Below are 15,673 nucleotides of genomic sequence, written 5' to 3' on the forward strand. Positions count from 1 at the left end.
TCACAAAAGGCTGTTCAATTACACAAAACAGTAAACATTTTCAATTATAATCAAAATGTTAAATTGTAATATGTATTTGTTTTTTTCAACTTTATTCTGACAGTTGTTTTTTTTTACTATTTAAGATGACACCTGTGCTGATTTTGTGTGTGTTCACATGTTTCAGCCATATAATGTTGTGCAGACATGTGCCCTCTTACCTTGAAGGGGGATGAGATGAGTGTGTACAAAGTCACCCTGATGGCTTCTGTCTCCAACACTGCCAAGGGACCTCTGCAGCACATGGATGCTGAACACACTAAAGTAGGACACGGAGAGAAAGGTAGTCAGTTTAGTTTAGTTAGAGTGTGTGTGTGTGTGTGTGTGTGTGTGTGTGTGTGTGTGTGTGTGTGTGTGTGTGTGTGTGTGTGCGTGCGTGCGTGCGTGCGTGCGTGCGTGTGTGCGTGTGTGTGTGTGTGTGTGTGTGTGTGTGTGTGTGTGTGCATACATGACTGGATGCTTGCTTTATCAGCAGGGTTATGAATCAATGATCTGGGTAAGTCTGGGGAGTGTATCATGTGAAAAGGAAGGTATTAAAGAAGATAAAAAGAACAACTAAACAAAAAAAAAAACAATATATGATGATAATGATGATGATATGATGATGATGATGATGATGATGATGATGATGATGATGATGATGATTGTTGTTGTTGTATAGGGTACATACATAGACTCACCTTCACAAGCACACATAAAATAATTTGGAACCACTTCCTAAAAACACAATAAGAAGGCCATCAGAGGGAAGTGTGTGTGTTCGTGCCACCCTTCCATTCTTTGTTTAAAAAGTAAGAATGCATTCAGATGAATTGAAGCACCCAGACAGAAGAATTTCCCTTGATTTTCTTTTGAATTTCACCTGTCTATACACAATAAAATAAATATTTATTGAAGCTGCTGACTTGTAGAACCTCATTCTGCCACTGGGGGGGCGTATGACGCCAAAGAATCATCAGTGTTATGTCATGGTGATGAGTCAGCTGATGTTAAACAGCAGATTTACTGTTTACAGTACACGCACTGATGGTACTGAAGTGAGAGAGAGCAGAGTTCATATTGAGGCCAAGCAAGCTGCTATCTTTGAAATATTACACATTATAGAAAGAGATTTATATAGTGAAATGAATAAAGAACGTCATTTTAAATCAGGGGACACTGAAGTTGTTGGCTTATGATCAGGGAGACTAACATGATGGTGTAGTTATTACTTGTGAAGAGCAGCAATCGGGGCTGTAAGGTAGATCAATGAAACAGTCATTTTGGTACAAAATAACAGGGGTGCTTACATTACTTGAAAGATGATGATGATGATGATGATGATGATGATGTTGATGGTGATATTTCTGTATTTCAAATATACAGTGTAGGACCCTTTACTGACAGTTAGATCATTGAAACAGCTTTAAAATCAGATATAAACCTAGACTGTTTTTCACCCACTGACCTTCCTGAACTTGTTTCAACAGTTTCTTCAGCTAAACTATCGACCTGTCTTTTAGACCCAATCCCAACTAAGCTGCTTCTTTACTCAGCATGTTCAATATGTCTTTACTGACAGGCTATGTGCCTCGATCATTTAAAGTAGCTGTTATTAAACCTCTCCTTAAAAAGCCTACTCTTGATTCAGGCACCTTATCTAACTATAGACTGATATCTAACCTTCCCTTAATCTCTAAAATCCTGGAGAAAGTAGTGTCTAATCAGCTCTGTGACTTCCTTCATAGCAACATTTTATTTGAGGGTTTATAGTCAGGGTTTAGAGTCCATCATAGCACTGACACCGCACTGGTGAAAGTTACTAATGACCTACTGATGGTTTCAGACGGTGGTCTTCTCTCTGTGCTTGTTTTTTTAGATCTTAGTGATGCATTAGAGCGACTAATCTTCATTACAGGAACTGCTTTAGCTTGGTTTAAATCGTACCTGAAGGATCGAACCCAGTTCATACACCTTAATGAAAAGTCCTCTGAGCACACCAGGGTAAGTCATGGAGTTACACAAAGATCAGTACTAGGACCAATTCTTTTCACTTTGTTTATCCGTGAAGCGAGAAGAAAATAATCAGTAATCTAAACTAGTAGCATGTCTTAAATAAATATAAAAGCCTGGATGACCAGAAGTTTCTTACAACAAAACTCAGAAAAAACTGTAGTGATTGTTATTCGCCCCAAACACCCCAGAGAGACTTTTTCTAATAATATAACTGCCTTAGACAGCATCAGTCTGGCATCCAGCGCATCTGCTAGGAATATGGGAGTTCTATTTAATCAGGATTTGTCCTTCAACTCGCACATTCAGCAAATTTCAAAGGGAACCTTTTTTCACATATGTTATATCACAAAAATGAGACACATTCTGTCTCAGAGCGATGCAGAAAAACTATTCCATGAATTTGTTACCTGCTGGTTAGATTACTGTAATTCCCGTTTATCAGGCTGCCCTAATAAGTCTCTAAAAACTCTTCAGCTGGTCCAAAACGCTGCAGCTTGAGTACTGACTAGAACTAGAAGAAGAGAGAGCACATCTCTCCAGTGTTAGTTTCTCTACACTAGCTTCCCATAAATTCTAGAATATAATTTAAAATCTGTCTTCTGACCTACAAAGCTCTTAATGGTCAAACACCTTTGTGTCTTAAAGAGCTTATAGTGCCCTATTACCCCTCTAGAACACTACGCTCCCAACATGCAGGCCTGCGTGTCATACCTAATGTTTCTAAATGTAGTATGGGAGGTTGAGCCTTCAGTTTTCAGGCACCTCTGCTTTGGATTCATCTACCAGTCAGGGTCCGGGAGGCAGACACCCTCTCTACTTTTAAGAGTAGGCTTAAAACTTTCCTTTTTGATCAAGCTTATAGTTAGGGCTGGCTCAGGCTTGGACCAGCTCTTAGTTATGCTGCTATAGGCTTAGACCACCAGGGGAACTGACACACTGGGTTCCCCTCTCTCCCCTCTCCCCCATCACATACTTTAACACTCCCTGTCCCATTAAAGTTACTAACCATAGACCTCTCTGGGCTCCCTTGTCTCGTAGGTTCCTCTGAGTCACTGCCATAGACGGCCTGCTGCTGTGGACGTGCCTGACTGTCATCTCTCTCTCTCTCTCTCTCTCTCTCTCTCTCTCTCTCTCTCTCTCTCTCTCTCTCTCTCTTCAACTCCTCTATCCCTCTTACCAACTCACCTTTTCATTTAAGGGACAATTAAAGGAAATAATCCCCATTTTGTAATTTACCTTGTGATTCGTTGAGACATAATTTTAAAAACTTGCCTTAAAGCTAAATACATTTTCTTATTATACAAAAAACATCTGGAAAAACAAGCAAGGTCTACTTAGAGACAGTTTGTTAAGTATCATGCAGTGGATATTGATGAAAAGTTGAGGAAATGTGATCATCGTTGTACTTATTGGCTATTTATCTGTCATCTAATTGTTACTCATTTAGCGGGAATATTAGACACTTCTGTGTCTAAAAAATCCCTAAGCAGAGTGCAACTACATGAGAACTAGGCCATGTGTGAACAGCAGATGTTAGTAAAGCCTCACAACAGTGGGATCTGATCTATCTCAGAAATACATGCTGTAAGCATTTATCAGAGATTGCAGGGGATTATACTAAATCAGATTACTGAATCTCAACCTGCCCATAAAAAGCAAGGTCATTATGAGCTTAGCCCCATGTAATGTCACTTGTTTCATAAAAAAAAAATAAGAGATTATATTAGGCAATATTTTTGCAGCTATTTTCCCTGTCTTTCTAATCTGATTTCTCTTCTGATCTCTCGCTAATACTGTGAGATATTGCTACTTACAGCCCCTGCTTTACTGACATTAGGTGTTTGACCTTTCCGCCTTTCTTTCTCTGTATGTAAAAACAATCCAGTGAGTTGGGAATTTTCTCTTGCACAATAGTAAAGGGAAAGGCCCCTTTTGAAGGCCATTAATATATGTTTTTCCATTTATGTGTATACAGAGACAGTGCCTCAGGCTACAGTTGCCTGATAGTACTGATGGAATCCACCTAAATTGACAATTTTAAAAGAAACCCCTTGGACACATGAGATAATTGTTGTTGTTTTTCTGTACTATTTACATCCCTTGTGCCTATTATTTTAACTTTTTTAAATTTCATTGTGTTATTTTTGGTACTCTTTTTAATGTTGCAGCTGCCTTTTCATTGTCTTATTTCTGGACTGTTCTGATCTTGCTTTGAAAAGCACTATGAGCCAAATGTTTGTATGAAATATCCCTTAAAATTGGTTTAATTAACTCAACTGCATCAGGGTGTATATTGATACAGAGGCCAAAGGGAGCCCAAAATGAAGAAGATATTTCAGTTTCACTTTTCTTTTCATAATGCTAAATGGTAACTGAATCTCACGATCACTGGTCTCAGCAGATGAGCCCAATTCAATACCCACAACCACTATAAGCATGTTCCTAGAAATGTAAATTAGTTAAATGAATACATTTTTTCCATCTCAAACAAATGCAAAGGTACACCCACATCTCCAAGGCACCTGATGTAGGTGCATCAATGTGTGGGGATAACAGGTCTATAAGTTTGGGGTTTAAAGATCTAGCAGGAACACAGTCACATAATAGACCATTGAATGGCTGATAGAGGAAGTTGATGGACAATTTCATTGACACTTGCTTTTCAGACTGCAATAATCAGTTGGTTTTGTATATTTATATAACTATTGCATCATTTACACAAATGATAGTGTCTGTGTAAACACATACATAAATACCTATCTAAATTGATAATAAAGGCTTTTAACTATTTCACATTTCATTTAAACTTAGCCCTACCATTTAATGCTTTTCCAATTTGTGTATGTAATGACATAACAAAACCGATTTGGTAAGAAGTACAGCTACAGTAAACAGAGCAAGTGTTATATTACCAGGAGCTTTATTCATCCAAAGCATAGTTGATGATGCTCTTGTCTTTCCCACTGGACCAAGCCCATACACAATTGGTTTCCCCCTTGGGCACCAAAGTGTTCCATGTTTCCAAGAAACGCCTTAACCCAGTGAGCATAAATCCCTCCTCTAAGCTCAATTTATCTCGACTAATGGTGATCAAGTCATCTTTGAGCAGCATGGTGATCCAACCACAAACACAATGGTTTCTAAGCTTCTAGTAAAGCACAGAGACAAACTATTAAATATAGCGTAGATAATATCCAGAGATAGGAGAGGTGTACAACCACCTTCATTGATAACTAATATTGACCAAAGTTTTTGAAGATAGTGATTTTTTCTGGTGTCTGAAGGTTCAGATATGTTCTAATCATCAAACTACCAGTGTACATACGGCTTGGAGACTATTTCATCATACAGAAAGGCTGTTAGATTTGTTTTAGCAATTATCTTGTTTACATAATGAAACAATAAATTCACATTAAGGTTTCAAACACAAAGATGGTGTATTAAAATGTAGGCTATGTGTGGTACAGTTGCTTTTTTGCTGTTCATACTGAAATAGCCTACACAAATTTGTAGGTTTAATTTAATATCTAGGTCTGTCCTGGTTTGCAAATGAGACCGTGTTACAATTTGCAATTACTGTACAGACATTTGCATGTAGCCAACAATAGCCTTTGACATTTTTCTTAACAAAAATCGTCTTGGTAATACTAATAATAGTGGAGCTGTTCCTAAAAATCTTGAGAGATATTCAACCAGGCTCCAGTTTCTGAGACAATGACATCAAATCTTTTGAAAGAAAGTGAATAAATGTTCGTTCTTTAATCTTATTTGGTTGTACGCCTTCCTCTCCAGTTTAACTACAAGTGGGCTTTATTTCTTATTGTTATCCTGGAGTGTAGCTGGTACCAGAAATGGCAATGTTTCCTGACTGTGAGAGTGGTCGTCGACCCTTCTCTGTGCGTTGCGACGCTGCCGTAGCGTGGGGTTTCCTAGACCTGAGTGCAGGGTTACCGCGCCCATCTCTGCTGTTTGACGGCCGGGGGAAGAAGAAGCGACTGAGGTCCTGGCTTGAAGGAAGAAAACAGAGGGACAACGACGGTGGGAACGACAAGAAGGGATTTTTGCTTTGATTTGGAGAATTGTGTTGAAGTGGAGGCACATTCAAACTCTGACACATCTATCTGAGTGAACAGCGCCTCATCTCTGCTCTGGTGTGTCTCCCCCTCGGCGGGTTAAAAACTGGGTTTGGGGAGTGCCTCCCCTCGGTAGCTTTACGAGCTAAATCTGAGCGCCTGGTGGAGGAAGGGAAGACAAGGTTCTGCTGTTTCCAGTCAATGTGATATTACATTGGATACAATCGACCGAAAACGGGTAAGTTTGTGTGTTATTACTTCAAATGTCGCTTTAGGTGATGCATGAAGTGTCTGTGCAGTTAGTTTCACTGTCAAGCAAGAAAACCGAGCGAAGAGGGTTAAACTGGACTGTGTGTATTCTAGCCTGCTATGGTTAGCCTTCTGCTAGCAAGTAAATTCTGTCAATAGAGTGGGTGGGGGTCATTGTAAGAGAAACTTCACGCCCTGTGTTAACCTAGGTCTCAGTTTACACGAAGACTTGTGTTCTGGTATTTATATACCCATGAATTTTATATAAGAAGCATTTAATCCATTTTCTCCTCCAGTGTTAACAGGAGGGTTAGCTGGGGATAGCACAGATGGTTCGCCAGCAACCCCCTTAAATGTCCGGGTGCTCTAATCTGTCTCCTAAAGCAGGCAGGGTGGGTTAAACTGGGTCATCTGACGCACAATTCAGCTAATTTATCCGGATTTTATTTAAACCTGGGGTTCAATTAATACATAATACTGATACTTCTGCCAAAAGCGAGCTAACGCTTTTATAAGTGAGCTTATGGTTATTAGCTACTTTAGTTTGATGGAGACTATCATTACATCGGGTGATTAAAATCATTGCAACCTCTTCCATAACTTAAAATACGAGAGTGGGTTTGGTTATTTCTCCACTCAAGTGGGGGGGGTATCCGTAGCATCATACAGTTGACAACGAACGGAGTCTAAAAATGGCTCCTTAACCAATATGATCACCGCCATCCTACTCTTCAATACCCGGTGCAATGAAGTTAACTTTAATCTGGATTTTCTGGAGGCTATATGATATGTTACATGGCTGATCTAGCTGTCAGCATCTTTAACGTGGCAGAGGACTGCCTGCCAGTCTGCCAAGGAAACATGAACGCTGTTGTTTTTGGGCACCGCTTTATGAAAATCTGGTCCGTGTAGCTGCTGTATTAGCATTATATTTGCATAAATCCAAATGTGTGAACTGTTGACACGCGTAACTGAGTCCTGTCTGCTTTAATAAAGGGCTCCTGAAGCTTGATCGTTTTAATCTAGTGAATCGAAAGCAACGCAATCGATTGTTGCTATGCTATGTTAGTCTCGTTTTTAGTCTAAGGGAGAGCCTCCACTCGGAAACTCAAAGTGCTGCAAAGGAAATAGCTTATTTTACGCGCGATTATCACCAACAAACTGTGCGTAAAACAGAATCTATGTAAATGTGCATCCATTGCCATGTGGCAGTACAGTTGTAGATCACAGGGTATAAGAAAGGAAAGGTAACTGAGGATCTGACAGTGTCTTCTTTTCACCGTGTGGTAATAATGAGAGAGACCAGCTTCAGTCCGTGAACACACAGGTAGTCACTTAGTTAGCACTCAGTAGACCGTCTTCTTTTAATGACGCGATAACGAGATTGTCTAACTGGATTTTGAGAATCTGTTTATCCCGATCAGGGTTTGTAGCAGAGCTGTTGTTAGCTCCCTCAGTAAGCATGGCCTCGCTTCTGCAAATTACTTTAAGCTGTAGCAATGTAAACTGGCAACTACACACGACGGCGCATGAAACCATTTACACACCAACTTCAAATATAAAGATGCGTAAATCGGAATTTTCCGTTTGATGGATCATTTTTCGATCGGTGGTTAAGAAACGACCCAGTCCGCAAGACCCCTAGCCGAGCTCCTCCAGCTCCGAGGCAAGATCCATGAAGGATTTATTGACCAGCAGCTTTAAGATCTTTGTAAAAATTCACGAAATACCCATTTGTCGTAGTTTGTCCCAAAAGTTGTTGTTACTTAAATGAGCTGGTTTTTTTAATGGTTGACAAAAGTGAATTCATTTTGCTAGTGTGCCCCCTCCCTTCGCCTCCTCGAATGAATGGGTTCCTGTATTCAAGGCCCAAGCAGCTGCAATGAACAAGATGGCGTTCAAAGCCTTTTTCATCTAAGCTTTTTCTCGGACTGACAGAGACAGCTGCCGAGCATCAGAAGGGTTAGGGCTTGGCATGCTGGATGTCTTTAATTTCCGTCATTGTAAAATATACAGAATAGACTTTGTTATGAAAATGTTTTAATGCTGAAGGCTTTCCTGATCAAATGGAGCCAGGATATGCACCATGGATACAGGATCACAGAAAGGGGAGGAGATGCTGTGTAGCTTCACTGTGAACAGAAACAAATGGGGATATGCTCAATTTGATAAATGATTGTGTGATTTTAAAATATAAATCAACATGTATTTATAGTAACTTATAGACTCACTTGATACATCAGGGAAATTAGACATTATCTCAATATAGATCATATGCTAGTGATATGATTTTACCATACTTTGTGTGAATTGGTTAATGCGTTTTTTTGTGTCCTTGGACTTAAATATTTTGGTAGGGTTAAAACTCTGCTAATTTGAAACAGTATTTGATTTTCATCTTTTGTTTTTATCAACATTTAACCACCAATTATTATTAATCACCACCAAACTCCCATTAGTGATGTATTTTTAGATGTTTTGTTTAAAATTTCAGTCACAGGATGGTAACACCATGCCTCAGCCTGACAGCTCTGCTCTGTCTACTCTGTGTAGACCTCTCTCAGGAACTTTCCTAAGCAGGGTACACACTGCATGATAACCCATCTCCCCTCTTTTGACAAAAGTCTGTAAAATCCAGATTTTTTTTGATAGTTAGGAAGATTGTTTGTCCAGATTTGACTGTGGTGCGAGGTTTATTAAAAGTATTTTATATAGAAGATCTTGGCTGCACTGATTTGAAACCAAAAATATGAAACATGTTCAATATTTATGATCAGATGTCCTGATATGTGAGGGGAACCCCTAGGACAGACAGGGTGAATTGAAATTAATGTATGTGTGGTCCAGGCTTGAAGAACAAATTTAAGCAAAATCTATGTAAGATACTGTGATGCGTTTCTACCAAGTGGTCCAGTTTGGGCTTTTTTCTAACAATTTTGTTGTATTTTTTAAATGAACTATGTTGGCTGCAGGTAGTCTATGTTAATTATTTCATAATATCAGATTAAATTAAATCTTTTGTCTCACTCATTCTCCCTCTCCCTCAGCATCTGTGCCCCTCTCACTGCTCAGCTGGTGTCTGTATTAAACATCCACTTTAACAAGATTGTTTCCTGATAAGACCAACCCCCTAATCCTGTATGACACCCCAAAGAATTCCCTGCCATGAATAAAGACGTACATAGAACCGAGTCCATTTTTATGAAGGTACACAAGTTCACTGATCAAATAACATCAGGTTAGATATAATCCAGTTTGATGTCTTCTTCCCCCTCCTCTTCCTTAATCCACAGACTTTAGGGTCAAATATGTACCCCAACAGAGGGGTGCCAAAAAAGAAAGACAGTGTGGATATGCGTGCTGTAATGCATGCACACCAGTTTTGTGGGTCTCATACAGCAGAGCTTGTAAAACTGATTGCGTTTTAAAAACATAAGACATGCTTGAGTTTTTTTTTAATTACTTTTTTTTGTTAAAGGAAAAAAACACTGTGCAGCTCAACTCTCTTATTGGCAAAAATTCTATATTAAAAAATCGGATCGGGATTGGGGGCCAAAAAAGCTGATCGGGACATTCCTAGTGAAAATGCTAGTTATTTCGCACCATACTGAACTGAACCGGGTAAAACCTTCTTGATGAAATCACAGCTTTAGTGTATGAGGCCCAGCAGCAAAAATTAGAATCCAGTCAATAGCTAGTCATATTTATAGTGTTAAGGCTTGTTTTTTAATTTCAATTTTATGTTCATTGTTATCCCCAAGACAATTTCAAGTGTCCAACTCTTACATTTCCTGTATTCTTTTATATATATATATACAGACACAATGGTCAGTGAAGACATATTGCCACCTAGTACAGCGAAACTTTTGAGGTTATAGTTAAAGGCATTACTCTGTGTCACCTCTGTCAGTCATTTGACTTAGGTTAGTGAATGTGCTCGTAGCAGAGACACAGTGAGGTGGACGGAGAGGAATCTCTGCACCCAGCATCTTCTTCAGGCCACTCAGTGTTCATTCAAAGTTTGTTTAGCTGCTTCAGGTGCTTCAACTGTAGCATCTCAGCCTTTACTGTTCGTCAGGGTGCGAGTGTTGTCGTTCCATCCAACCAATCATATATTTGACTAGGCCGAAACTTACATTGGAATTCTACCACACTTCACCGTAGCTCTTTAATATTGAATCCCAACCCCTGACTGCTCTCTACAATTCACGCCATGTTCATAGAACCCTGTTTCTAAAAATGTTGGAACACTGTGAAATGTAGATGGAGACAGAATGTTAGGATTTGCAAAACATTGAAACACCATATTTGATTAAATATGGAACAATGGAATCGTTTGGAAAATTATATACCTATTTTGAATTAAATGCCAACAATACATTTCAAAAAAGTTGGGACAGGGTCATGGTAACCAGTCTGTTGTATCACCTCTTCTTTTAACAACACTCCTTTAGTGTTTGGCAACTCAGGAAACTAATAGCTGTAATTTTGAAAGCAGAATGTTTACCCATTCTCGCTCGATGAAAGAGATCAGCTGCTCAACTGTTTTAATTTAAGAACCACACCTCTTTCATCAGAACCTGGCCAATACTATCTTCTTCTTCTGTTGTTTTAACAAAGTTAGCCAACAGCTTTCAGATAGGCTACAGCCACCAGCTGGCAGTCAGCCCCTGTATGTATACATGCGTAATGTTTTCAACGGTGACCCGTGAGGATAGTGAAGTTGAAATCAACCTGTTGTTTTTAAATAGACAGCGTTAACCATGATAGCCGTATGTGTTTATTTACAGGCTCAGATGCACTTTGAAATATCATAATCGGCTTATGGCTCAGTTTGATCCGGATTCAGATTGATTTGGTCAGCGCTTTGTTTCCCTGTCTTCATAAAGACAGCTGCGATCCCCTTTGATGCCACCAAGGTCCAGAACTCTGAAGCTTTATCCACATTTTAAATCTGTGGTTTTAATCCCTGCAGGCTTTGTACGAGACCATGTACAAAGCTTTTGGTTTACCAGTCTATCTACAGTCTTACCATCACTTATGGTCCTGAGCTTTGAGTAGTGACCCAAAGAACAAGATTGTATATAGAGGCGGCTGAAAAGGGTGACAAGGCTTGGCCTTGGAGATTGGGTTTGTGCCCAGGCATCAGGTGTGAGCTCGGAGTAAAGCCACTACTCCTTTACATTGAAAGTAGCCAGTTGTGGTGGTACTGGCATCTGATAGAGATGACCAGGCATAGGGCTTTCCACAGAAAATGTATACTATTACTTTGTAGTAGAAATTCAGTAACTTAAAAGGAAATCACAAAGTTGTTCATTAATACTGAAAAAAATATGAATACAGGCCAAAGGAGCAGGTAATATCACAATACTGTGATTATCGATATATTGCAAAAGAATGATGTAATGATATATCACGGTATCTAATTAACCAAAGAATAAAAACTGCTTATTAAAAGGCAAAGTGCAGGATTAATGTATTTATTTACTGCACTCTGACACAGGTCAGGACGACGATATATTGCCATATTGATGTTTTATCCCACCCTTACCAAGGAGGATTAACGGTCGGCTGTTATAAGCGAGTGAATCCACGGCGTGTGAGCAATACACTGATTTGCATTACAGTCTCCCACATTCCATGCTAGTGCACAAAACAATGTGCTGTGTAGTGTTCTTTAAAACAAAGGCCCGAAGCACATAATTTGCCGCAAATTTTGAAGTAGATAGTGAAGGCATAGAGGGTTAATGCCAATAATCTGTGTGTATGCACCAAGCGGCAACCTCCGGTCTAAAAATATCGGTACACACTGTAGGGGGAGGTGAATTTTTTTCTAATGTGGCAATTTCTAAGATATTGAGATTACGAGTCTTCCAATGAGAGGCACAGCTGACTTGATTGACAGGTGGGAACACTGTAGCTGTTGGCTAGGAGGTTCAAAACCCGCATCTTTATGTCACAATCTCTCGACAGCAGCAATATGGCTGCTGCCAACGATTGGCCTCAAAACAGCACTTCAGAAAAAGATGGGTAACGTCATGGATACTACGTCCATATTTTATACAGTCTATGGTATGCACACATACCCTACCCCTACCTATATCAGTGCCCTAGTTGTGCCACCCAATTGTGAAAGTCTGGACATGCCCCTGCATAGCAGCACACAGAAAACAATGGGAAGTGAACTGGGTGCTAACAGGTTGTCAAGTTTGCTCAGCAAAAGCTGAAGAAAAACTTTTCTGTTGGTTTTTAAAGAATGAGAGGAAACTTAGCCGAACTTCAACTTCTGTCCCAGAGAGACAGTCGGAAGGTGACTATCATACTGACGAGAGGAGGATTAACGGTCAGCCGAATAGACTCGAGTGAATTCACAGCATGCAAGCACCGTACTGATCAGCATTACAGTCTCCCACAAACTCAGGTTGAAGTTTAAAGAAAGTTTACCCGCATTGAGTGACAGGGAGAGCTCTGCAGCCTTTGCAGACTTTGTAAATAGATATGAAAGTTAGTGTGTTGCTCTAAATATGCAAGCATGAGCTCACACCGTCATTGTCTCAATATCTAGAGTTCTTCAGCTTGAGTAGCTGCAAAGACAACACCCACTGCTAGGCACAAACCCTTGATTAGACCTGAAACAAGTTTCTGTTGTTTTGACCCAACTTAACTAACGTTTAACAAACCTTATGCAAGCTACATTGTGTACAGTGTTATGTTGTCAGAAAGCGCTTCCCCTATTTACTGCGCACCTGCTCAAATGTGTGTTGAGGAGAGGGAGTCAGAGTGCAAGTGCTTCACAGTGATGCAGCTGCTCCATCCGTCTGTCCAGTACACGTTGTGCAAACGTAGATGTGACACACAGGGGCATTACTTTTATTCGACATTACTGTAAAATTGGATTTTGTTGTATTATGAGTAGTGGTGCAACGGATCATCGTTGATCCGTGATCCGTAAGGATGCCTCTCCACGGTTCGGCACGGACGTGGTACGCGGATCGGTTGATGAAAAAAAAAAAAAAGCTGCGCATGTTCACGTGATGACCGCATGTTCAATCCACACTCACTCGTCAAGCGCAGCGGTAGTCATGGCAAGTGAAGGAGCAGAGGAACTTGAAAACTCTCCTGCATCTTGTAAGTCACATGTATGGGAGCATTTTGGTTTCCCTGTGAAATACAGTGAATGCTGAATGTGCTTGAGCCACGTTATGAAATTCCGTCGCGCACCCACTAGACCAGAGTCCGTCAATATGCGGGCCGCATCCGGCCGCTTATTTGTGGCCTCCGAACTGTTATTCCTTCACTCAGTGTTTTGGTCGGGTCACCGCATGTTTACCGGGACTTGTCTCCATGTCAACGATGCGCAGACAGGCTGTTACTGGGTCACTTAGAGTCCACTGCTGCGAGTACAATTTTTAACTTTCACTTTCGTTTTTGGAGCAGTTCGCATATTGGCACTTTGCCAGCTGTAGGACCCTAGAATGCACGAAAACGGTGTGTTCCATGTTTGCTGCTCAAAGAAAAGTGGACAGTGAAAATCAGTGATTGAAAGAAGAATGGAGTGAAACTTTTGAAGTTCCTCTGCTCCTTCACTTGCCATGCCATGAAATGCAGTGAATGAGGCAGGACTGGGCCCACAGATAGGGTGCTTTGCACAAGCAGTACATTTTGAGTTGAATGTTGTTTTTATTTAATGGGCAAATTAATTTACAAAATAAATGGAGGACAAAGTTGTATTTGTCTTGTCTTCTTTATTTTTTTATTTTTTTTTGCTGATCAGAAAAATGATCTGATCCGTGACTCAATCCGTGGTACGATCCGAACCGTGAGTTTTTTGATCTGTTGCACCCCTAATTATGAGACACATCCCTTGGACTCATTGATAGTGATCAATTAATCAATCTTTATTTGTATAGCGCCAAATCACAACAAACGTTATCTCAAGACGCTTTTACAAACATAGCAGGTCTAGACCGTACTCAATGTTCTATTATCAACAAAGACCCAACATCAAGACAGGATAAAATCCAGTCCCCTCTTACAGACAGGACTCAGTGTTTAGCAAGTTACAATGACAAGGAAAAACGTCCTTTTATCAGGCAGAAACCTTGAGCAGAACCAGACTCATGTTAGACAGATATCTGCCTCAACTGAGTTTGGGTTGTAAAGAGGGATAGCGAGAGAGAGATGATAGTGATGAGATGGTTAGTAGTAGTAATAATACCTGTTGCCGCTGGAGTCCGGCACGTCCATAGCAGCTGAAGTCTAGAGTGTCCACAGCAGCAGGCCGTCTTCGGCAGAAATCCAGAGGTACCTACGAGACAAGGGAGCTAAGGGACTCCAGAAAGGTCTATGGTTAGTAACTTTAATGGGACAGGGAGAGTTAAAGTAAGTGATGGGGGGCAGGGGAAGAGAGGGGATCCCAGCGTGTCAGCTTGCCAGTTCCACCGGCAGTCTAAGCCTATAGCAGCATAGCTAAGAGCTGGTCCAAGCCTGAGCCAGTTCTAACTATAAACTTTATCAAAAAGGAAAGTTTGAAGCCTGCTCTTAGAGTAGAGAGGGTGTCTGCCTCCCGGACCCTGACTGGTAGATGATTCCACAGAGCTTTAAGATACCAAGGTGCCTGACCATTAAGAGCTTTGTAGGTAAGAAGGATTTTAAATTACAAATTACATTCTCTTTTATAGTGAGTTTACCTCACCCTTTTTTAGTTGAATTCGTCAGGCGAGCCTAGCAACATCACTGTTACTACATATTTTGTAATTGTCAGTACCAGGGCTTCTGCTTAGTGTGACTGTTGGTAAGGAAATGCAGGGGTTTCACAATGTACTCGGTGCCCTTGGCTCCAAGTCTGCTGATGTGGAAAGGTCTTTGTGTAACACATAAAACTCCAATAGATAATCTAAAATGCTAGCCCCTAGCTTTCACTGATTTAAGTTTAAATGGCAAGCATACAAAGCAAATGTGGGTCAGGTATTTTGTTAATGCATGTGTCATAAATAGGCCAATGGTCTGTCCTGCAAAGATGCCTAAGTGGCCGAGCACCATAATGTTATAATAGTGTATTCAAGCACAGATAACAGATGGCATTCCCGAGCGTGACACAGATAAGATTGAATTTCAGCTCTGTCTGGTTAGACTTGCATTTAACCATTCGCAGCAATGTGTTACCAGCACAGCTTTATGGATGTAAACTTGTAAGGAGGACCGAGGGCTGGTGGTGCTAGCTCTGCTAAAGGTCACTGCACTTGGTAGATCTGTCTGACATTGTTTACCCGAAGACTCTGTGACCTTGTGTTTAGCTCTGTTAAGAAATTGTGATA

At 40.4% G+C, this 15,673-nt stretch overlaps 1 protein-coding gene across 1 annotated transcript in view; it reads left to right on the plus strand.

The window, feature by feature from the left end:
* The first annotated feature begins 5,937 nt into the window (after positions 1-5,937).
* Positions 5,938-15,673, plus strand: part of gnb1a (guanine nucleotide binding protein (G protein), beta polypeptide 1a) — a 40,972-nt gene continuing 31,236 nt past the window's right edge. The window contains exon 1 of the mRNA XM_034696215.1: positions 5,938-6,345. The gene's annotated coding sequence lies outside the window, so the exon portion shown is untranslated. The remainder of the gene's footprint in view (positions 6,346-15,673) is intronic.

This window comes from Notolabrus celidotus, chromosome 11 (genome assembly GCF_009762535.1).
Source record: "Notolabrus celidotus isolate fNotCel1 chromosome 11, fNotCel1.pri, whole genome shotgun sequence".
NCBI lineage: Eukaryota > Metazoa > Chordata > Actinopteri > Labriformes > Labridae > Notolabrus > Notolabrus celidotus.